The sequence below is a fragment of the Poecilia reticulata genome, chromosome 17 (genome assembly GCF_904066995.2).
Source record: "Poecilia reticulata chromosome 17, P_reticulata-male-v2, whole genome shotgun sequence".
Taxonomy (NCBI): Eukaryota; Metazoa; Chordata; class Actinopteri; order Cyprinodontiformes; family Poeciliidae; genus Poecilia; species Poecilia reticulata.
Genome location: NC_088846.1, coordinates 703592 through 726589, shown reverse-complemented (window position 1 = coordinate 726589; position 22998 = coordinate 703592). Strand labels below are relative to the sequence as shown.

At 39.2% G+C, this 22998-nt stretch overlaps 2 long non-coding RNA genes across 2 annotated transcripts; one reads left to right on the top strand and one right to left on the bottom strand.

Moving 5' to 3' along the window:
* Window positions 1-3808: 3808 nt before the first annotated feature.
* LOC103479237 (uncharacterized) lies at window positions 3809-6529 on the top strand. Its single transcript, XR_014084115.1, has 4 exons — window positions 3809-4432; window positions 5257-5302; window positions 6212-6309; window positions 6441-6529. It is a non-coding gene; the product is annotated as an uncharacterized LOC103479237 (long non-coding RNA).
* Window positions 6530-19768: 13239 nt separating this feature from the next.
* On the bottom strand, window positions 19769-22671 carry LOC145548086 (uncharacterized). Its single transcript, XR_014084377.1, has 2 exons — window positions 20482-22671; window positions 19769-20291 (listed from the first exon to the last, which is right to left on the bottom strand). It is a non-coding gene; the product is annotated as an uncharacterized LOC145548086 (long non-coding RNA).
* Between the last annotated feature and the right edge of the window lie 327 nt (window positions 22672-22998).

Below are 22998 nucleotides of genomic sequence, written 5' to 3'. Positions count from 1 at the left end.
GAAAGTCAGACATTGCTTTCCCCAGCAACAGCCACATGCAGAAGGGGGTGGGGTGTTGGGGGGGTGGGGGGGTTGAGCCCCTGCCTCTTTTTATCCTTGATGCCCCTAGTGCCCTTTCTGAGTTATTTTTCTTCTCAATTTTTCAATTTTTCTTTAATTTGTGTGTCAGGAGGCATGCTTGTGTCCTCCAACAATAACATTTAGTATTATAATCAGGGGTGAAAGTAGGGGGATACGATCAGGTACTGCGTACCCCTAAAAGATTTAGTGGGGGTACGCAGTACCTACAAGAGAGAGGAGAGGCTGTCAGCTGTAAAAAAAAAATCAATGGGTTCACTGAGCAGCAGTGACTGGTTGGTTTACAACAGTTTCTCAAACTTTTTCAGGCCAGCGCCCCCCCAGCCTTTATCCAGGTCCCTCACCGCCCCCCACCAAAGAATTTGTAGGCTACTTTGCACTGATTATTATTTTATTATTAATATTACTATCACTATTGTAGATGTTTTGATTTTTATGCTTGTTTCTGTATTTATCATCAAAAATAATTTCCCAGGGAACAAAAAAGCCATAGGAATAAAAATTATTTTCACAGGCGTCTAAGAAAAATGCAATGAATGAAAATTCAACTTACCTAACAGCAGCCTGAGTGGAAACATATTCTTATTCTTTGCCATTTTCTAGTTGTTAAATCTTCCACAAAATGACCAGATAAAAGATGAACAACATGCCAGTTTAAACTTTGATCTATTTGCAAACGACTGAGCTCTGCAACATTAAAACATGGATAGAACTGTAACTACATTAATCATAACTCTTCTTCTCTTCAGTGTTTGTCAGTTTCTGGTGGTGCAGCTCTGTGCTGCCTTCAGGAGAATGGGACATCAGAGTATCATCCATAAAACTTCACCCTCATGGCATTTATTGGTCAAACCAGAGCTTTCAGTGGAAAAACAAAAGTTCCAGATCCTTTTAATGCCATACAAATATGAGACAGAAACATGGATTATATCTTTATATAGACATGTCTATTGATTATAGATTAATAGTTTTACTGGACAGAAATGACAAAGAACAAATCTGGTTCTTAATCAAATCCTAATGAGTCAAATTCAAAGTGTCATGGAGTCATCAGCCTCATGATATTAACACTGACATGAAAAATAATATTGAAGAAATAAAAATATCAAATCTAATTAAAAACATAAATAAGTGATCAGTTCTTTACTGTTATGGTCTGTAAGATATATTTATTCTCAGTACTAGATGTGGTCTCAACAAACCCATGACACTTCAACAATATTATTTTACCTTTTATATGGAAATAGTGTCTGTTTATTCTTGCCATTCATTCCTTTGTATTAATTATTGCTCGAAAGGTCTTTCCATACCAGTTTATTCCTTTGTATTTACTTTAGTTTCTTAGTTTATTCTTGCATTTTGTTCTTCATTCATATCCATTTAGTTTCCTTTGATTATTATAATCCTCTCTTGGTTTATTGCTATGTCCACTTTAGTTTCTTTCCTCTTGCTACATTTATTTTATCATTTATTGACGCTCACCACCAGTAATCTTCACTCATCACCTGCTGCGCCGTCTAATCGTCATGTGTTTCACATCATGTGTTGATTTTTCACAATTCAGCGTCGGATTCTCTGTTTTTTTTTGCCATAATTCACATCTAGTTCGTCGCTCTGTTTTATGTCCCGCTTCTCCTTTTTCAGAGTTTTGCGCAATGTGCGGCTCGTTTTTTTTTTTTAACCCCGCATGGTGCGCAGTGTTCGGGAAACGTATTGATGGGGACAAGGCAGACTGACATAAACCTTTTAAAACAACAGAAACAATTGCGGTATTCTGATTATTGAAATTTAAAAGTGCTGTGGTACCGTTGTTCTATCACACCCGTTTCATACCGGCTCGACTGAGATCGTAAGTGCCAGTTTATCAGTTGCTGAGATCATGGTTGGTTTTTGGGTGCTACACCTGTCATGCATTTCTGCAGCGTTGCTTTGCTGGCGTTACCGGCAGCAGCTGGAGGTTGTTGTGGCGTGCGGCTTCCATCTAGTCCTCACCTGCTGACCCGCTCCCTCCCGGGTTAAGGCTGTGTTTCCACCCCTGGGTAAGCTACCTACTATTTAGCTTTTGATCTATTTTATCTGGATCCACTGTTAATAACGTTTCTGTTTCAGGCAACCGCGGTAAAGCTAGCCGGCTCTTCGAACAGCCGGCCCACACAAGATATTCACGTGCGCGACAGTTCAAGACGTTATGGTACACCCATTTACGTGCTGCTTTCACAATAAAAGCACACATCCGGTCCATGTTTGATCCCGCCGCTGCAGTTGCAAAAAGAAATAATGTATCAGAAATAACTGGGGACATTATGCAATGCTGGGAAAACTCTGTTTCCAGCGATTTCTCACTTCTGTGTGGAAGAGGAACACCTTTGGAGCAAAAGCAGTAAATGTCAACCCAATCTGATGTGCAAGTCCAAAATAAAAGCCTTTTAAAAAGCACATTTGTACTTTTTTTCGCCTAAATTGCGGTGCTTATTGCTGAGAAACTCTGTTTCCAGTGACTTCTCTCACTTCTGATTGACAAAGGGACACCTCTGCAACACAACCAGAAAATGTCAACCAGATCTGATGTATAATTTCAAAATAAAAGCCTATCAAAAGTACTTTTTTACCCTAAGTTGACGTGCTTGTTGCTTGAAAACTCCGTTTCTAGTGACTTCTCTCACTTCTGATTGACAGAGGGACACCTCTAGAACACAACCAGAAAATGTCAACCACATCTGATGTATAATTTCAAAATAAAAGCTTTTGAAAATAAGACGTTTTTACTTTTGTATTAAAAAACAAGTAGAACATGTAGCGAAGAGCTACCTCACTCGCACCTAGGTGTCTCTAAACGTTTACATCTAAAAAATCTCACAAAATACATTATCTTGTTTATACATACAAATTTTTGTATGTCACAAATCTTTCTCACTCTGTCTCCCTCTCTCTCTCTCTTTATATATATATATATATATATATATATATATATATATATAAAATAGAAAAATAGGATCATATACATATATAAATAGGATATGTATTTTGTAGATGCATATGTTTAGACACGTAGGTGCGAGTGAGGCAGTTCTTCACCTCATTTTCTACTTATTTTTGAATACAAAAGTAAAAACGTCTTATTTTAAAAGGTTTTTATTTTGAAATTATACATCAGATGTGGTTGACTGTTTTGTGTTCTAGAGGTGTCCCTCTGTCGCCCAGAAGTGAGAGAAGTCAATGGAAATAGTTTTCACGCAATAAACACGGCAACTTAGGCAAAAAAAGGTACAAATGTGCTTTTTATATAGGCTTTTATTTTGAAATTACACATCAGATGTGGTTGACATTTTCTGGTTGTGTTCCAGAGGTGTCCCTTTGTCATCCAGAAGTGAGAGAAGTCACTGGAAACAGTTTTCAAGCAATAAGCACGGCAACTTAGGGGAATAGTAAAAGTGTGCTTTTTAAAAGGCTTTTATTTTGGAATTACACAACAGATCGGGTTGACATTTGCTGGTTTTGTTCCAAAGGTGTTCATCTTCCACCCAGAAGTGAGAGAAATCGCTGGAAAGAGAGTTTTTCAGCATTGCTTAATGTCCCCAGTTATTTCTCATACCTTATTTCTTTTTGCAACTGCAGCAGCTGGATCAAACATGGACTGGATGTGCACTTTTATTGTGAAATAAATGGGAGTAAATATTTGTACCATAATGTCTTGAGCTGTCGCGCACATGAATATCTTGTGCGGGCCTACTGTTCGAAGAGCCGGCTAGCTTTACCGCGGTTTCAGGGACCTGATTTTTACCGTTTTGGGAGTCTTGTCTTGCCATTATTTGTTTGGGCCGCTCTCAACTAAACCTGTTGCTGATTGGGCAGGCTGTGTGGGCGGGGCGTTACTCCTCTGGCCCATTTGAAAGGACTCTGAAACCGGACAACAATTTGTTCCATCGTTTGAAGTGTTTTCTTTTACCTTTTGTTTTTGTTTATTCTTGAAATCACTAATTTGTTTTCTTTTGGATTGCTTTACTAATTTACTTGTTTTGTATTGCATGTTTTGTTTTTTTGTTGGAATAATTGAAATTGTCATTTGTTTCACATGTTCCCTTTTGTTCCAGGTACCGAGTAGTAGGCCTGAAGCCTCGTTTTTAAAAAATAGAAATGTTTTAAAGAAATTGTTTAATAAAATATTATGCACTGCTCAGTCTGTGTTCGGGTGCATCTTGTAACTTTTAAAAAGATCTCCACCTGCTGGTCACACATTGTTTACCTTTGTCTTGGCTGTAGTTTCTGAACATTCAGAAACTACTTGGACTTGGACAAACTAACCCTAACCTTGTTCTTTGTGACTATACGTCATTTACAACAAACATCAAACATGGTAAATATGTTTCATTAGATATTTAACAAACAAATGGCTTCTACCATGATAATTATGTGAAATTAAATTGTCTAATATAAAAAAAATAGTTTGGTGCTGTCGGGCTCAGAGTCTGAGGCTTTTCCTTTATCAAACTAATTTTTTTTTTGCCTCTTTAGTGGAAATATTGATGTTGATGAGATTTTCTCCAAATAACCTTTTTCAACTTTTATAGCTCCACTGTTGAAAATGAGGCTCTAACTTTCACAAATGACATTGAAATAAAATCCAGTCCAACATCTGGTTTGAGGTGATTCCTCTGGAACCTGTTGGAGGAAAAATATCCCAACTTCAGAAGATGAGCTTTAACCTAACAGAGCTCTGTGGTTCCTCCTGTCAGTATGAGAGTCAGGGTGAGGAGGCGCCATGTTAGGAAGAGAAGTGGAAGCTGCAGGATCTTCAGAACAAACAGGTCATGATGCTGGGCTACTGATTATCCCTCTGTCTGGACACAGGATCAATAGAACCAGTTTAAAAGCTAAAATTAATGGTTATATGGCAGACATGGAAAACTGGGATGACTCCATGCCATGATGTTCAGAGTTTAGGTCTCATGGCATCTCAAGGTGTCAACATTGCAGCCAGTGGACTGAAGGAGGAAATACAGCTTTATTTTGTAACATTTCAAGAGCTACCAGGTTTTATCTCTTCACAAAAAATTAATCGGCACAGAAACTCCAAAGCACACAAAGAAGCAATATATATACACATATATATATTTAAATATAATTTTTTTTGTCATAGTACCCCCAAGAATTTAAAACTACTTTCACCCCTGATTCTAGGTGAGAGATGCGCAGCAGCTCGTTCTTCATGCAGGGCCGACGCAAGGTAATATGGGGCCTTACACAGAATTATGATTTAGCTCCTTGGCTCCCTCCTACTAAGAACTTCAGCGTCACAAACCGTGTTTAAAAATAGATTTAGTGAAGTCTATGATAGAGCCCAGATTAATTGGGCAAGTTAAAAATCAATCATTGATTATTATTATTATTTGCCGTGATGCATTTGTGAACAAACCCGGCTCAAATACAAAGATTACACCATATTGTAGCCATGGTAACACAACAATCAAACTATCAAGATGATTCTTTACATTTTTACAAAGTAAACTTCCTAACTAATCCTAAATATACTATTTTTTTTCTCTGTTGACCGCATTAAAGAAAATTTAATAGCATTGCAATTTTCAATAAATGAATGCTACAGTTTTAGATCATGGTCTGGGTCACAATTCAACCATTTATAGGGCCCCTGAATGCCTGGAGTTACTGAGTTTTCTTTTCCTTGATATCTCAGTCTTACAATTCTAGATCTGTGCCAACATCAAAAATAATGTAGAGATAAACCCTCTGAGCTTTTTTCATCTTTAAAGCAGTCTGCAGCCAAGTTGTTAGAATTTAAACAGAAGTAGTAAGGCTTATTTAGTAAAATAGCATAACATTTGCTTATTTCATAACATGCTTCCTAACCAGCAAACTTTTCTCCTATGGTCTGTTTAACAGCCACAGGCTCAACTCAACACAGCCCTTCAGGTTTGTTAGCAGAAACAGCAACTTTATACCTGCTGGGGAAAAATTTGACTTTTTTTGCTTTGCATTGCCCCACATGATGACAATCAGAGTATGATCCGATTAAATATTATATTCTTCATTAATATGGGTTGTTGCTATGTTGTACAGTATTTGAAGATTTTGTTCAATGTGCCCCTTTTTAACTTTGATTCCTGCCCCTCCAAAGGTCTCTGCATGGCCCTGGTGTGAAACCTCTTGTTCCTTCTAGGATCTTTGCTGCAGAGCATGAGAGCTGCTGGTGTTTATCAAGCCTGCTGCCTGGATGTAAAGAGCTGACGGTTCATTCTGACCTATACTGGACTGCATTCTGGTCCAAGTTGACTGACTTCTCCTCCAGTTACTCTGCCAGTAACTTAATGTCTGAATTTCCTCAATATTTGCTCCAATCCACTCAGGTCTCAGTACTTACCTGCCTGCCTGCTCTGCTGTGTGGCTGATTCCTGGATTAGCACTACAGTCTCTGACCCATGCTGGTCTCACCTCATCAAACAATCAAACCAATCTGTCAGCAGAACCCGATGTCTCCTCCCAAGGCTCTTTCTCCTTCAGCAAAACTTATGACCGATCATTCAAAAATATTCAAGTAAAACTTACCTGTATCTAACCCTGTCTCTCTTCCAGAAGCTTCCTTCAGAGGTTCGCTCACCCTGTGGGCCGCACTAATATTATACTTTCATATCACGGTGGGGGCCACCAGGCATCATCCTGCGGGCCACAATTGGCCTGCGGGTCGCGAGAATAAGACCTCTGGTTTGAAACAAATTCTCATAGTTTTTGCCGTTTCTCTGCTGCACACCCAAATCTTCCTCAAAGCACCGTTTAAATGTCACTGATTATTGTTACAACAGCTTAGAGAGACTTCTGCCATTACTGATGCTGGTAATAGGGCAGTTTGGCATTTCATATTATTATTTGAAACAACACGCACTCAAAAACGTACACACTTTTATTATACATATTACATGTTGACTAATATTATTTGGGATTAATTGGAGCAGAATAATTAAGAGTCAGGGGTGAAAGTAAGGGGGTACGCAGTTCCTGCAAGAGAGGAGAGGCTGTCTGCTGCATGAACGGGTTCACTCTGCAGCAGTGAGTGCACCACTAATCAGCCGTGACTGATTAGTTTTTCAAGAACAATCTAAAACACGACTTAATCAGTTAATAACTTTTTTCCCATTTCATATCGTTTCTGAACTGTTCGTGCTTTGCTAGAGCAGCGGTGCAACATGTGGATCGCAGAAGGTTTTGAGTCGATCTCAGCATCAGGTGACAAACTGAACGCAGCCAGGAGGCTGAGAGCAGCACGTCCTCTGACTGGGTTAAAACCTTCAGAACTTTATGAAAGAACAACAACAACAAAATCAACAAAACGTTTTCAAATTAATGACCCAACGAATAATAATAACCTCATTAATTATTGTTTCAACAAGATGTTGCGCAATTCTGTGCCTTTCTGTTCCATTACCAAAATAAGAGCAGAGCAGGAGTTTAAAATGAACTAATCAACCACCGCTGTGTTCAGGGAGCTTATTAAGAATCATAAAAATAAATATCAAGGCTGAAAACCTGATATCGTAAAGGCTGAATGTTATGTTTTTGGGCTCAGAGCAGTGGCGCAAAAAGTGGGTATGCAGCGCATGCAATGCATAGGGGCGCAGCACCAGAGGGGGTGTCAAAACCCCGTCTGGAGGGGGCGGTGCGCTGATGATGTTTTCCCATACACTTCAGCGCGCCCTACACTCCTTCACCTCGCGTACATAACGAGGTAAATGTAGCGAGTTTTACCCTTCATGTATCGTTGCCTGGGGGGGGCGAGTGTACGTATTCTACGCCGATTTATGTTTTCGCATCCACCTGAATAATGTGTAGTTGCGTCCCTGGCTCAAAGTCTGAGAGGCTTTTCCTTAATCAAACAAATTTTTTTTGCCTCTTATTTAGTGGAAATATTGATGTTGATGAGATTTTCTCCAAAATAATAACATTTTTCAACCTTTATAGCTCCACTGTTGAAAATGAGGCTCTAACATTCACAAATTACATTAAAATAAATTCCAGTCCAACATCTGGTTTGAGGTGATTCCTCTGGAACTTGTTGGAGGAAAAATATCCCAACTTCAGAAGATGAGCTTTAACCTAACAGAGCTCTGTGGTTCCTCCTGTCAGTATGAGAGTCAGGGTGAGGAGGCGCCGTGTTAGGAAGAGAAGTGGAAGCTGCAGGATCTTCAGAACAAACAGGTCATGATGCTGGGCTACTGATTATCCCTCTGTCTGGACACAGGATCAATATAACCAGTTTAAAAGCTAAAATGAATGGTTATATGGCAGACATGGAAAACTGGGATGACTCCATGCCATGATGTTCAGAGTTTAGGTCTCATGGCATCTCAAGGTGTGCACATAACACCAGTTTTAAAGTCCCTACACTGGCTCCATGTAGCTCAGAGAATAGACTTTAAAATACTGATGTTAGTTTATAAATCAATGAACGGTTTGGCACCTGAATACCTTAAAGATCTGTTATTACTGTACCAACCGTCTAGACCCCTCAGATCTTCTGGTTCTGTTCTGCTCTGCATCCCCAGAACCAGAACCAGACGAGGAGAAGCAGCATTCAGTTTCTATGCACCACAGATTTGGAACAAACTTCCAGAAAACTGTAAAACAGCTGAAACACTGAGTGCCTTTAAATCTCAACTTAAAACCCACCTGTTTAGAGTTGCTTATGGCTAAATTAGGGTTAGAGTGGGTTTTGATGTCTTCCATCTTTTAATGTTTTTAATTTCTTCTTCTTTCTTTTCGACGTTTTAATGATGTAATGTTTTTTGTTTTTATGTTTTTATTTTTATTTTTATTTTGTTTATTTTGTTTTGTTTTTTTAAAATCTCTCTCTTTCTCACTGATTATTTCTGTTTTTATTTTAATTATGTAAAGCACTTTGAAATGTCTTGCTGCTGAAATGTGCTATACAAATAAAATTTGATATATATATATATATATATATATATATATATATATATATATATATATATATATATATATATATATATATATATGTGTGTGTGTGTGTGTGTGTGTGTGAGGGGGTTGGGGGTGTGCGTGTGTGTTAAACTATTCACAGATTACTGCACTTCAGTTTATTCTAAAAACAAAAATGTTCACTGGAGCAATACATGGTTGGGGTTTCTCAACACTTCAACTGCAAAACGTCAAATAAAACGTTGCCATTTTCAAGTCTTTTTTGAAGCATTTATTTTAACACTAAAGCAATTATCTGTCTCAAGAAATAGCAAACATAAAAACCACATCTATCTCACTAGCATATAAAAGTTTAAGTAACACTGTTAATCAGTTGTCTGAATAGCTGTCCAAGTGTCTAAATTGTATCTAAAATTCGCACAGTGTTGCTCAGCATAGTGAATAAACAAGATTTACCTCCAGGCCTTCAGTGAACTAGATCAGTCCTGTCTCCTTAATCACATCATGAGAAGACAAAAAAGAGAGAAGAGGAAAATCAAAAGCAGATGTAATAAAAAAAAAGAAATACTTCTAATGATATATTGTAGTACTCGTATGAATCTGCTTATGCCTGCATTATTTCCCATACTTGCTAGGCCGATCTGAGTTTAAGTGTGTTACTGTGCATTTACCTTGTTAACGGAACTCTGCATGCAGCGGTTGTGTGTTCTGGGGGAATATTGTTTGTGTTTAGTGCTTGATGCTTGCTGACTCTGGTGTGGTTATTATCCCGCACCTTTACAATCCATCCGTGGCCCCCGTTAACAATATTGGTGTCTAATCTCACGTTTTATTTCTCCAGAATAATGTGATTTCCATCCTTTTATCATCTGAACATGCTTGTCCTTGCAGGGTGGTGAGGGGGGTGGTGCTTATCTCCAGCAGTCAAGAAAGTGATTTGTTCTAATTAATATTGCTAAGTATATCAATAAAAATATATTTTCTAGATTAGAAAAAAGTCATGACACACCATGGAAGTCTAGCTTGGCCCTTTCGCTTCAAACACCCTGAAGGCCAACTGGCTCGATGGCTTGAAGAACTAAGTCCGTATGATTTTGACATGGAACACCGCTCAGGTCTGCAACACTCAAATGCTGATGCACTGTCAAGACAGGCTAAAGAAGGGTCAACAAACTGTGACTGCTATCAAGGGGGTAACGGAGCTCCCCTGCAGAAGATGTTCTCACTGTCAAAGACTGCACAAACAGTGGGCCAGATTTGAGGAAGATGTTGATGACGTTGTCCCACTCGTCATAAGGCATGTGACAGTGGAAGAAGTTGGAAACAACACAAAAGAGCAGCACCAAGCTGAAGTTGAGACTCAAATCCATCCATCCATCCATCCATCCATCCATCCATCCATCCATCCATCCATCCATCCATCCATCCATCCATTTTCTTTACACCCTTGTCCCTTAGTGGGGTTGGGAGGGTTGCTGGTGCCCATCAGCAACGTTCCGGGTGAGAGGCGGGGTCACCATGGACAGGTCGCCAGTCTGTCGCAGGAGACTCAAATCCCCCAAATAAATTGGATGCAAACTTTGACCAGCCAGCAGCTTTCGGCAGCACAGAAAGAGTACACTGCACTTTCCATCCTACATAGCTGGAAGGAAGCAGGGAGTCTTCCAACAAAGGATGAAGTTGCGATCGAGAGTCCAGCAGTTAGAAAATACTGGCTCTGCTGGCCACAGATAGAACTCCATCAAGGGGTCCTATATTATCGCTGGGAATATGTGGATATTTTAAAACCTTCCCTCCTGCTGTTGGTTCCTGCTTCATTGCAAATGGAGGTCATGCAGACCTGCCATGACCCACCACTTTCAGGGCATCTAGGTGACACAAGGGCCCTCCAACGTCTTAGGCAGAGCTTCCATTGGGATGGCATGGGAAGTGACCTCCACAAATACATCCAACAATGCCCCCAGTGCAAAGGTCTGAAGTCAAGCAGCCCCTCGAAGAGAGCTAAGCTACTAAGTTACCAGGCAGGAGCACCTATGGACCGGTTGCACCTTGACATATTGGGCCCCTTTTCCATCTCAAGCACTGGAAACAAGAATATTCTTGTCATCATGGATCAGTTTACGAGATGGATTGAGGCTTTCCCAGTTCCAGATCAAGGAGCAGAAACAACTGCCAGAATATTAGTCAACAACTTCCTAGTTCATTTTGGAGCCCCATTAGAGCTCCATATGGACCAAGGCCGCAACTTTGAAAGTATGCTTTTCAAAAGTATTTGTCAACTTTTCCAGAACTCCAAGACCAGAACCATTCTGCTTCAAACGAGCAAGTGGAACGATTTAACCGCACCCTTCTGCAGATGATCCGCTGCTATGTAGACCAAAATCAGAAGAACTGGTTCGAGCATTTGCCTCTTTTAACAGCTGCATATCACAGTGCACAGAATTCCAGCACTGAATTCTCACCAAATATGCTGATGCTGGGGAGAGAAGTTCATCAGCCACAAGACCTCTGGCTTGGTCTTGCAGAACGAATGTGGAGGGAAAAGGACTCTGGAGTATGCTCATGACCTTGAAAAGACTCTTGGCGAAGTCCATGACATGGCACGGCAGCATCTACGTGGAGCTCAGCTCAGACAGAAGAGGACCCATGACCTGCGTGCCAAACACTGCAGTTACAACATAGGGGACCTGGTCTATGTAAAGGACAACACAAAGAAGTTGGGCTTTAGTCCCAAGCTGCAGCCCCCCTGGAAAGGCCCATGTATTATTAAAGCCAAGCTTGGACCTGTACTATATGAAATCTTAACACAATGTGACAAAAAGGTCATGCACCACGATCAGTTGAAGCCTTACACAAGTAATGTCATACCAGCATGGGTCAGACGACAAAGACATGTGGTCCTTCCTCAGTGCCAAGATGTAGTTCCATTACCCAAACACATGACCACTTCCCCTACACCAGCACCAGATGAGCCTGGAAGTGACAGCGGAAGGAAAGCTCTGGTTGGGTCTCCGAAACTGCTACGGCAAAAAGGCAATCGACAGGTTGCAGGCTGTGCAACATCGGCAGCAAGATGAACGACAAGGACCCCGTGTTCTCTTAAGGGTGGAGAAATACGGGCCCCTGCCTGCTATCAAAATGACTGGACTGAATAATTATCCTTCATTAAGAGATGAGTTATATTAAAGTTCCAAGCAGGGTGTTGAAAGTAGAGAAAAAAAACGGTTTGCTCCAGTAACCTTAACCTTTGCACTAGTAATGTTGCAAGTGCGTATTTGGCTGTAAAACTTAGCATGTCATAGTAGTTAGATGTTCTATGAAAAGGGGGGTAGCGTAGTACTTGTATGAATCTGCTTATGCCCGCATTACTTCCCATACTTGCTAGACCGATCTGAGTTTGTGTTACTGTGCATTTACCTCGCTAACGGAACTCTGCATGCAGCGGTTGTGTGTTCCGGGGGGAATGTTTTTTGTGTTAGTTCTTGACATAGACATTAATACGTAGGAGCCTCATGGAGCGGACCGGCCCGTTGCTGCGATACGCAACAGTGTCCGCCATATTGAATGTGGAATATGTGCCAGTAGCTAATACAAGTGAATAAACCAAACTTTATAAAGTGCCGTTCTACAAAGTATTTTAAGTTAATTCCTACCATTGACACATTTTCTCACAGACATTAACATATTTGGCAATCAAAGAAATGACTAAAGACAGTTTCTAACTTTTGTGTATTTAAATATTTGGGGGCATTTCTGAATAAAGAGCACAATGTTTTATTTGATAGAAATGATTCTGATCATTTTTATATTGAAATTGATGAACAGACACACTTTTACAGTGTTTTATTAAAGAATATATTTACATAATTCCATAATTTAACATTTCAAGACAAGAAACAAATAATTTTCCTGTATTTATACGTTATTGAGAAATGACTTTTGATTTATAAATCAGTCATTGTCAAACATTAAACTACATATTTTTCTTACTTTTTTCCAGAGAATAAATATTTATTACAGTATGTCAACTCTGCTATTGACAGCAAAGAGTGAAAATAATTCTAACAGAGTAAATTATTTTTATTACAAAAGCTACATTAATACACTAATACTTCAGATTGAGATATTTAAAAATACACAAAAAGTGAAAGAATAAAATATTTATTTATTACACTGGGAACACTGGTCACAGGCCACAGGTCACACTGGGAGAAATCAATGACTTCTGAGATGACCTGGTTCACAGGCTAAAGCCAAGAATAAAAGAGAAATTATCCTAAAGTGTAATAGAAAATACATACGATATATGTTTCATATATGTTTCTTTCACATTCATAAAAAGACATTTTCAGCATGTTGGGCTCTGACTCGTAGCATCTTTATAGCTAAATACCGACATGGAGAAGCTGAGCTGGAAACAGACTGAAGACCAGCAGCTCCAGCTCTGATCCTGACTGACCTTTACTCACTAAATCCTCTGGGTTTTAATTAACTTCTCCTCTAACAGCGGTTTCTCATCAGCTCTCTCTCATTAGAAAACAGTATGAAAACGTTAGCTGCTACGCTAACAATCAGCGGTTATATTAGCTGCTACGCTAACAATCAGCGGTTATATTAGCTGCTACGCTAACAATCAGCGGTTATATTAGCTGCTACGCTAACAATCAGCGGTTATTTCGGGCCAATTTAGCTACTTAGGAAATATTTTCCGGTTGTTTAAAAGCGAATTTCTGGCTGCAAAGTCAAGTAATTCTGATCTTTCATCCTTACCTGGGGAAGGTAATCCTAATGAATCCAGTTTGTTTCGTAAAACGGTTGAAACACACAGCACAGGACTGAAGGAGCTCCGATCGCCCTGCTGCCACATAGAAGATGGCGGACGCTTTTACGTACGACTCAGCGCTCCATGAGGCGTCTACTATTCATGTCTATGGTTCTTGATGCTCGCTGACTCTCGTGTGGACGTGTAAAGTTCGTCTGCATCGGCGTTAGAGCACATAAACCATCCAGCTGTACTCCTGTTCAGTTATCTTCATTAAAGGAAGATTAACATTATTCCCTCCTGGAGTGGTTATTATCCTGCACCTTTACGATCCATCTGTGGCCACCGTTAACAATATCTTTCTCACATCTTGTGTTGCAACTCTATTTTGTTATATAGTCCAATGGAAATTTAATCAGCACAAAATAAATATAAATATTTATCATGTTTATTTATATGACATTTTTATTAATATGTCATATTAATAAAATATGACATGTGAGTTGGAATGTAGTTTTTTTTGTACAAACACTCATGTTTTCGCTTTGTAATGACAACTAATAGATTCAATGTGGTAATCTTCAGAGGTTCTAAGGAATGTCTTTGGATCATCAAAAATCACAAGAAAAATGTAAAGAACATTTGGTAAAAACATTTTCATTCACCTAGTTACTATTTTAATTAATGTCTGTTCAATTCAGTTCATCTATGCACACACATACGCACACACACATCACTTTACAGTAGAAAATCATCTTTACATCTACGGTATGGATTGCATCTATACCGTAGATTTAATCTTAAGGTCCTTTGCAAACAAACAGGCCTTCCTGAGAAAGCATGTGATGACAATGGAAAGGGACAACCTACTTATAACTATAAGCTTTGTCACACGCAAAAATGTTAGTCTTAATCTTTGCCTTCCATGGTATAAAAAAAAACTCCCCAGAATTATGGATGTCTGAGATGGTATTGTTTTTTAACACTATGTGTTTGTTGAAAAAGCAAGAATGTTTGGCATGGACCGTACAGAATGTTATGGTCCTATCATTGTAGCTCTTGTTCTATTTTTTTTTTTCAGAACGGAATGTATAACATAGCATAAAGTTTGACATTTTGAATCTTTTTTTTTACTTTGTTTTATCAAATGACCAATTTATTAAACTGAGGAAGCCAGTGCAGCAAGCATGTCAACCACGATGTGTATAACAATCTGGGAAGCCTACCGGAGACCGGCTCACCATGACAAACCTTTTGTTTCTTCCTCTCAGTCCCATTCTCCCTTAAGGCGCATTTATGGAATGTTAAATATGCAGACGCATATGGATGGAGATTTCGGTCCATTTTAATATCTTCACATATCACCTACCTGTTTTTATGTCTCTTTGAGAGAATGTACATTATCAAGACTGTTTCCATTGCACCCATTTTTGCTGCTGTTTGACAGTTTCCTCACAAATTGGAGACTAGCTCAGAACTACCCTCTGGTGGCAATATTGCCTGACACCATTGCAACTGAAAAAGCTCCATGATGGACAATTTCTATGCACAATGCTTTTCTTGCACTCCTCAGTTCTTTTGGGCTCATGTCTCCTATCAAACACTCCAATAAAAAATCACTAGAATCAGACATCTTGTGAGTCTCACAAACAAAATAAAGTAAGATACTTATTATAATATGTCAGCCACTAATGAATCAAGCCTAGTCTATTGTTCAACACCTTCCTGACAACAAGTTTGTGTAATCTTGACTTGGATTATAATGCAGGATGAGGATGTTCTTAACTCTCTCACTCCCATTCCTGTTTTCACAACTTGTTTTGTGTATAAACAGAGAAATGTGATGGACATTAATCGACTGATAGAGGGTTGACTCCCATCATGTATGTCACCATCGTCCCTTAAGAACAGTTTGACAATGATGGACGTTACCAACTTGGCAAGCTGAATGTTCTGGAGCAGTGTATTGATCTGAGACTGTGGTTTTTACACAGACAATAGGAGAGAAGGTTGTTGGTAATGAGGTATTGTAGCACTTTCAGTATCTAAGGCTAGATTTAGGGCTCTGGGTTCTATTTATTTACCAATGCACCCAAAGAACCTGGTTTCATTTTATTTCCCATAAACCACCATTTGTTAACTTAGCAATATCAGACCCACCAATAATGAGACTTTATAAAGTATTTATTTATCAAACTTTAAAATTAAAGTAGACCACATATGAAATTGTAAAAATACAATAGGCCTGATGCTGACGACACTCACCACTGTTTCTTGATCCACGGTGGCTGGTTTATATAAGGTCCTGATCAGTAGCACCTGCAGGTGTACCCACTATGCATACTTTAAGTGATTTATTATTATTTTTATTATGGTTGTTGTTGTTGTTTGATGTCTTTACAACATGGAGTCAGAGGCACTGACAATCATTTTTATACCGAGGGCAGCCAGACTCATTTATTTTTGCTAAATTGTTATTTTTAGTTAAATACTACTGTAGAGGGGCACAAGCAGGCCCCCTCCCGCCCCCCCAAAAAAGCAACAAAAAAACAAAAAAAAGACACTTGGGGAATCAAGGATAAAAGTGGGAGGGGCTGAAGTCCCCTCCGCTCTAGCCTCGGACATGCCTCCTAGTTGCCATAGTAAATGTGATTATCTTAACATTAAATAGGTATTGAAATCAGTTTGTTTTATATCATAAGCCTTTATATGTAGACATTTTTAATGAGAAAACATGTTTTATGCTCATTATCTTCACTGTAACAACAGATATTCAGTCTCTTCAAGTACTAGCAAGACATTGGCAACTGATCATTTTTCACCTTGAACCGTATTGTTTCTCTGCTCCCTGTTAGTCCAGCTGTGTTTAAGTTAGGATGTAAAGAAAGGAAATGTACCTTTGCTGAAGTTAGTTCCTGTGCATTTGGGTTTGTCCTGCAGGCCTGGTAGTTGTGCATGCCCTTTTGATCCTTGCTGTGATCCATCTGAGAAAATTTGGCTGCGTGTTTTGATGGGTTTGTCGAGCAGGTTCCCTTCACTACCAGCCCTCATCAGCCTCTCTCCAATTTTTAACATGCATGAACGATTGCCATGCACTTCCTTCCTCAAGCTAGGGCTCTTCCAACCAGCTGATCCATGCCGTTCAACTTGGGAAGAAGACTTGGACATCTTTCTTCCTGAGCTGAGCAGAGCGTTTGTGAAATATTCCAGCTTGCTTTCTTCTTACTTGCTGCTTTGTTCTTCAATGTTTTTCGTCTCAGTTTGGTTATTATGTTGCTCTGAGGATTTTGCTCCCCTTTTTCTCTTATCTTTTCTTTGCTGGTAACGATTGCTGGATTTTTTTTGCTGGATGAGTTGATTATTAGATTATTCTTTTGAAAATGATGTAGGTCTCCATTCTTGTGCTATTTCCTGTTCAAAAAGCAATTTTGCATTTTTGCATCCTTCCTTTTCATATCCTCTTCAGACGTTGCTTGCAGCATGTGGTCTGTTTGTATTACTCTGTCCTGGACCACTGCTTTCCAGCCACCGCTGCGTCCTTCTGTGAGACTGAGCTACTCTGGGAGAGCTTGCTTGTCATCCTACAATCTCTCCCTCCTTCTCTCTCTTGACTCGGCTCTGTTTGCTATTGGGTCTGCTTTTGTCAGTTTCTATCTTCACAACAGCCTAGGAATTGCCTTTCTCCATGAATCATCTCAGCCACTTTTCCTTCCCTTTTTTCAGTAACAATGCATTAATTATTTTTTAAATTATTATTATTTTACACTTTTTTGGCCCTAATTATGTTTTATTTTTTATAATATATATATACAGTATTTTCCGCACTATAAGGCGCACCTAAAAACCTACAATTTCCTCAAAAGCTGACAGTGCAACCTTATAATCCGGTGCACCTTACATATGGACCAATATTGAGCCACAACAGGTCTAGCAACTACGGTAAACAGCCACCGACTTCATTTTTCCCCGTAGAAGAAGTAGTGCGCGGTGCATGCTGGGATAGTTGTCAGAACAGTGGTTTGTTAATAAATCTAAAGCCAGGGGGGGGGGGGGGGGGGGGGGGCGGGGGAAGAGAGACAGAGACTATGAGAGCTTTGGAGCTGACGTCACTGCGTATGACGTTTATGTCGCTCGGCGCCATCTTTGGGGTCCACAGACCAAATCAAACTAGTCAGAACACCGGTGTTTTCATTGTGTTACTGACCGCAGTGACGTTGTTTTCAAGTTGGATACTGGATATCCCGCACTCCGCGAAGTAAGGGACGTTCAGCTCAAGGTTGATCCGATTTATGAACACTAACTTCGGCCAGCTGTTCTTTACTGGTCCGTCCTCAAGCGCTCGGAGGTTCACATAGGAACCGTCAATTTCCGAACCAAACACTCCTGTAAATAAATGCCTTGTCTTGTGACCAACTGATACAAAAAAGTGGTAATTAATGCTATTACACGAGGCACACTATCCTCTATTAAAATTTTAAGCCATATTCAATAATTTTAATAATTTTAACATTAAATGTTTTCTTCAATAGCTTCCAAATTGTGTGCCCCATTACCTCAAAATCTATGCGAAATTGTTCTACTAGACTGTATAGATAAGGCACACTCATCTTTATTACATTTTAACACTTTATATATATATATATATATATATATATATATATATATATATATATATATATATATATATATTATTTTTTTTTTTTTTAGCAATTTCTGTAGTCAAAATTTAGTATTTTTCTTCAATAGTTTCTAGGTCATGTCAGCTATTAATTCAAAATCCGTGTGAAATTATTCTACTAAACTATATAGATTAGGCATATTTTTATTCCATTTTGACCCCGTTTTTAAAAAAAATTTAACAAATTATATTTAAAAAAATATATTTTTTAAATGTTCATAAAATGTATAACATCAGATGATCAACACATTTGTTACCCGTAATCTTCAATTACATAAAATTCTAGGACAGGATCTATTACATGTTCACTTACTTGAAATATGTTAAATACAAGAAATATTTAAAGTGTGATCTATGTCATTAATGTCACCTTTATTGTTTAATTACACATTAAATGTTTAAAGATGGGCTCTTTCATCTGGTTTGTGTCATGATGTGGCGGTGGACACAAATGCAGCAGGCGGTAAACTTACTTTATGAAGATGTTATTTTTAATGAACTAAACAAACTAACTAAATCCAAAATCCAAGGAAAACAAGTAAATCCAAAACACAATGAAACAGGAGACATGAGGGATAACAAAGGTAACAACTGGCAACGTGGTGAGCAGGATAACAAGCTGGACTGGTGAGTTGTGACTGAAAAAGAGGATCTTAAGCAGCTTAATGGCCTAAATGAGAAAAGTGACAGCAGGTGTGAGTAATTTGGCACAGAAGCTGCTGAGGGCTGGGGAGAAGGTGGAACAGGGAAACTAAGGAGATCTGCTGGGACACAAACGGGAGGAAACGGAACTGAAAAATACTTCTAATACGAAAGACACTAAGAGTAAAGAAAACCTGATGAACTAGGAGAGAAAGATATGAGGAAAACCAGAACTGAACCTAAGTAGAAACGAGGCTGATCTAACAATAAGAACTAAGGAACACAGAGCTAGAGAAACTAGATGATCTAAACAAAGAAATAACCCAACTAGAATTACTAAAGAAAGATATAGACTCAGACATGGAAGAATAACTGAACCTATGGTGATCAAATTAAGAAATAAACATTACTAGAAACCCTGCAGGGAGGCAGAAATAAGACATAACTAGAAGGATAAAATAGAATTAAGCTATAGTCATTAAATAAGGCTTGACATGGACTCAGACAAACAAGGAAAAGCAATAATACAATTCTAACTACACTAAATACCTCTAATAATATCAAAAGGACCATGAAGGGCTAAACTAAAGTGAATTAAAACATGAAGCTAAATAAAATGAAAAGCAAAACAAACCCAAAAACCCAGTGTCCTGACAGATGTCTGATTATATAATTTACTTTAATCACATAAAATATTTATTTAAACATATATTTTATTACATGTATGTTTATTACCTGAAATATTTAATGTCGATTTTTTTACTTAAAATATGATTCATTTCTTCACCTGTTTTCATGCAACTTGAAGTGCTTGAATCAAACGATTCATGAATGTTTAATACATTAAATTATTAAATGAGAGAAAACAGCCACTTCCTACTGTATTTCAACACAAATGGTTCCTCATCAGAGTCTGCAGCCTTGCTGATCTTCTCTCCTGGGTTTCTTCCTCAGCCTCTCCAACTTGCTCCTCTTCTATTGTCTCCTCTACTGTGTTTTCATTATTTACCTCTTCTGGGGTAAATAATAAAAACAGTCTCAGTAACTTGTTGATGGTTTTGCTGTATCACCTCTTTAATTGACGCGCATGTCGGTCCGATGTTGTGGCGTTTACGTTGCAGTGACCCCTATTCAGGGCTGGACCGCAGTCTGGATTGAGCTCATCCATTTCATACGTCGGTTTGCCTTCAAGAGGACATATCAGAACATACATGAGTATTAGTGCTGTAAATTTGATAACACTAGTAAAATAGTTTACTTCACAATAATGTAATAACCCTGATGTCCACTGACAAAACTCGGACTATCCTACATAAACAAAATCATAGCAAAAAAAATATGACGCAATACCAACAAAGCAAATTTAGACACTCACCAGAATGGAAAAGTTTGGAGCAAACTTGTAGGTATCTGGGGATCATGGCAGGGGCGGAGCCAGAGGGTGGGCCGGGGGGGGCCAGTGTCCCCCCTGTCATCTGATTGCCCCCCCCAGCTGCCCCCCCTGATGATTGACATGTAACAGCACCAGGTTATTCCTGTACATTATTTGGAATCATTCTAAGCCAACCTAATATCTAAAGAAGAAAAACAATAATAAATATATGAAAAGAAAATGTATAAAACTTTATATAAGTCCATGTGACATAAATAAATAGATTTAGATCAGGCGCGATACCAGCCTCCTTTATACTCATAACAACAAGCTGATATTTTTCTCCTGGATGTTTCAGTTATGCTGCGCTGTGATGCAACTCAAAGGCTAAAGCACATTTCATACCTGGTGGTTCTTAAAACACCAATAAGTTATTTACTGATCCTCCGCAAAAAGAAAAAAACCGAAGAGGGGCAGACAATGTTCGTAGTTTGGAGCAGAGATGGCGCTGGAGTTTTTTCGTTGCTCGTCAAAGAAAAAAATCATTTTATTTCCAATTTGTAGTCATCCAACAAAACATTTAGTATTTCTCTGTTAGAACGTTTTTGAAATCAGGTAACATTTCACGAAATGACGTGATTAGAAGACGGCAGAACTCTGATCGGTTCCTGATCCCTCAGCGGGAGAAAAACTCCGCAGAAGCGGATCAGCTGCTGGACGCTCCAAAGTCTCTGGTCCGTTAAAGTGACCAGATCAGAGATGATTCTCTGACAGATATTGTTCTTATAATGATTAATAATGAGCTCCACGATGTTCTCTGTGCGTAAAGTTGAAACTGTCTGAGCACCAAGTGGTCAGCTGATCACAGTCTGGACAGAAACCAGCGAACTGCTCTCTGTTCTTATCAAGATGAGGGTGAGGAGGGAATCTGACATATTAACTCAGTTTTTACTGGTTTTGTTTTTAAAACACCATTAACTAAGCAGTGTAACTATATATTGTATATTTGGCGTTTGTCATCTCATGTGTGATTAATTGGAGCATTTATTGCCCAGCGCTCTGCGCTTGTTTCTGCCTAACGGATCTGCACTTTAATTTCTTTCCTCCCTCAACAGTCAGCTGTTATTCCTCTATTTAAACTACAATAAGTAGATCAACACAACTTGATCACACATTCTCTTTAGTTTTTCTCTGTGTGCTACAAACTCATTAAATGTAAACTCATGAGAAGCCCGAACCACCATCAGGCAAATCATTCTGGTCCGACCAGAACCTGTCAAATTACCTGTCAAAACATATTAACATAGACAATTTAGCTGCATTTTTATGCGGTTTAGTTAATATTCACCCAATTGAATCCAGATCCCATCACACATAAAGCAGATAAATGCATTTAACTTTTTCCCCGTAGTGACACAAACCACTGACTGTGGCTCCAATAACTTATAACAAATGAAATTAAGCGACTCCACTTAAATGACATCTCTTCACCCGCTGGGGTCTGAACGCTCAGCTTCTCAAATTCTTCCTGGTCGCATCTGCAGAGAAACCTGCGCTGGTTTATGGACAGTTGGATCTGCCTGAACCAAACCGAACAATTGAACTCTGTAAGATTTTCTTTTTCTTTTTTTTTTTTTTTTACCCTGTCAGCAGTTCGGGCGTGCGTTTTTGCCAGGATTTATTTTATTTATTTTTGCATGGTTTCGCTTTTCCAAAACGGACAGATGTTTCGTCTGCCGCGCTCCTTCTGAGCATCGCTCTCCTTCTCGGTGCGGAGGGTCACGTCTTCACCTCCATTTGTTAAAACTGCGGGGCGAGTTACGTCTAATTCTCCGCAGCGGCGGAGCCGCGTCCACATTGGTTGTGCAGTGCACTGCACATGGATCTAATTAACTTCTGCACCTTAATTTATTTCCTAAAAGTAAACTGCCGGCTCCTCTGTTTAGGCTGTAAATGGACAGCTCTATGTTGCATTCTCTTTAGCTTTCTCTGTTCTGTACTGGAGCCTGGAGTTAAAGGCGCCGTTTCAACTAAAGGTTTGCAATGAGCTTCCTAACCAAGGTGTCCGGTACATAACTCTTCAACACACTGTCAGCTCCCGGTGAGAAAGACGCATTTAGTTCAGTGTCCATGAGATGATATTCAGAATGGATTTTTTTATTGATTGATTTTAGTTGCCTCTGTGATTAACTCTGCGTAAAGTATGTCAAGACTCCATGTGCACCAGTCAAAGGTGTGTGTATATATATATATATATATATATATATATAGAGAGAGAGAGAGATTTTGCGTGCGTGTGTGTGTGTGTGCGTGTGTGTGTGGGTGCGTGCGTGTGTGTGTGCTCACACACATTTAAAATTTTGCCCCCCCAGAGGTAGTCCTGGCGCCCCCTTGGCCCCCTCAACTTTAAAAGTCTGGCTCCGCCACTGGATGTTGGAGAACGTACTATCAGGACGTCTCAACCGCTGACACCCAGGACATTTGTCTTCTTTTCGTTAGCTCCGATAGCTTAGCTTCCTC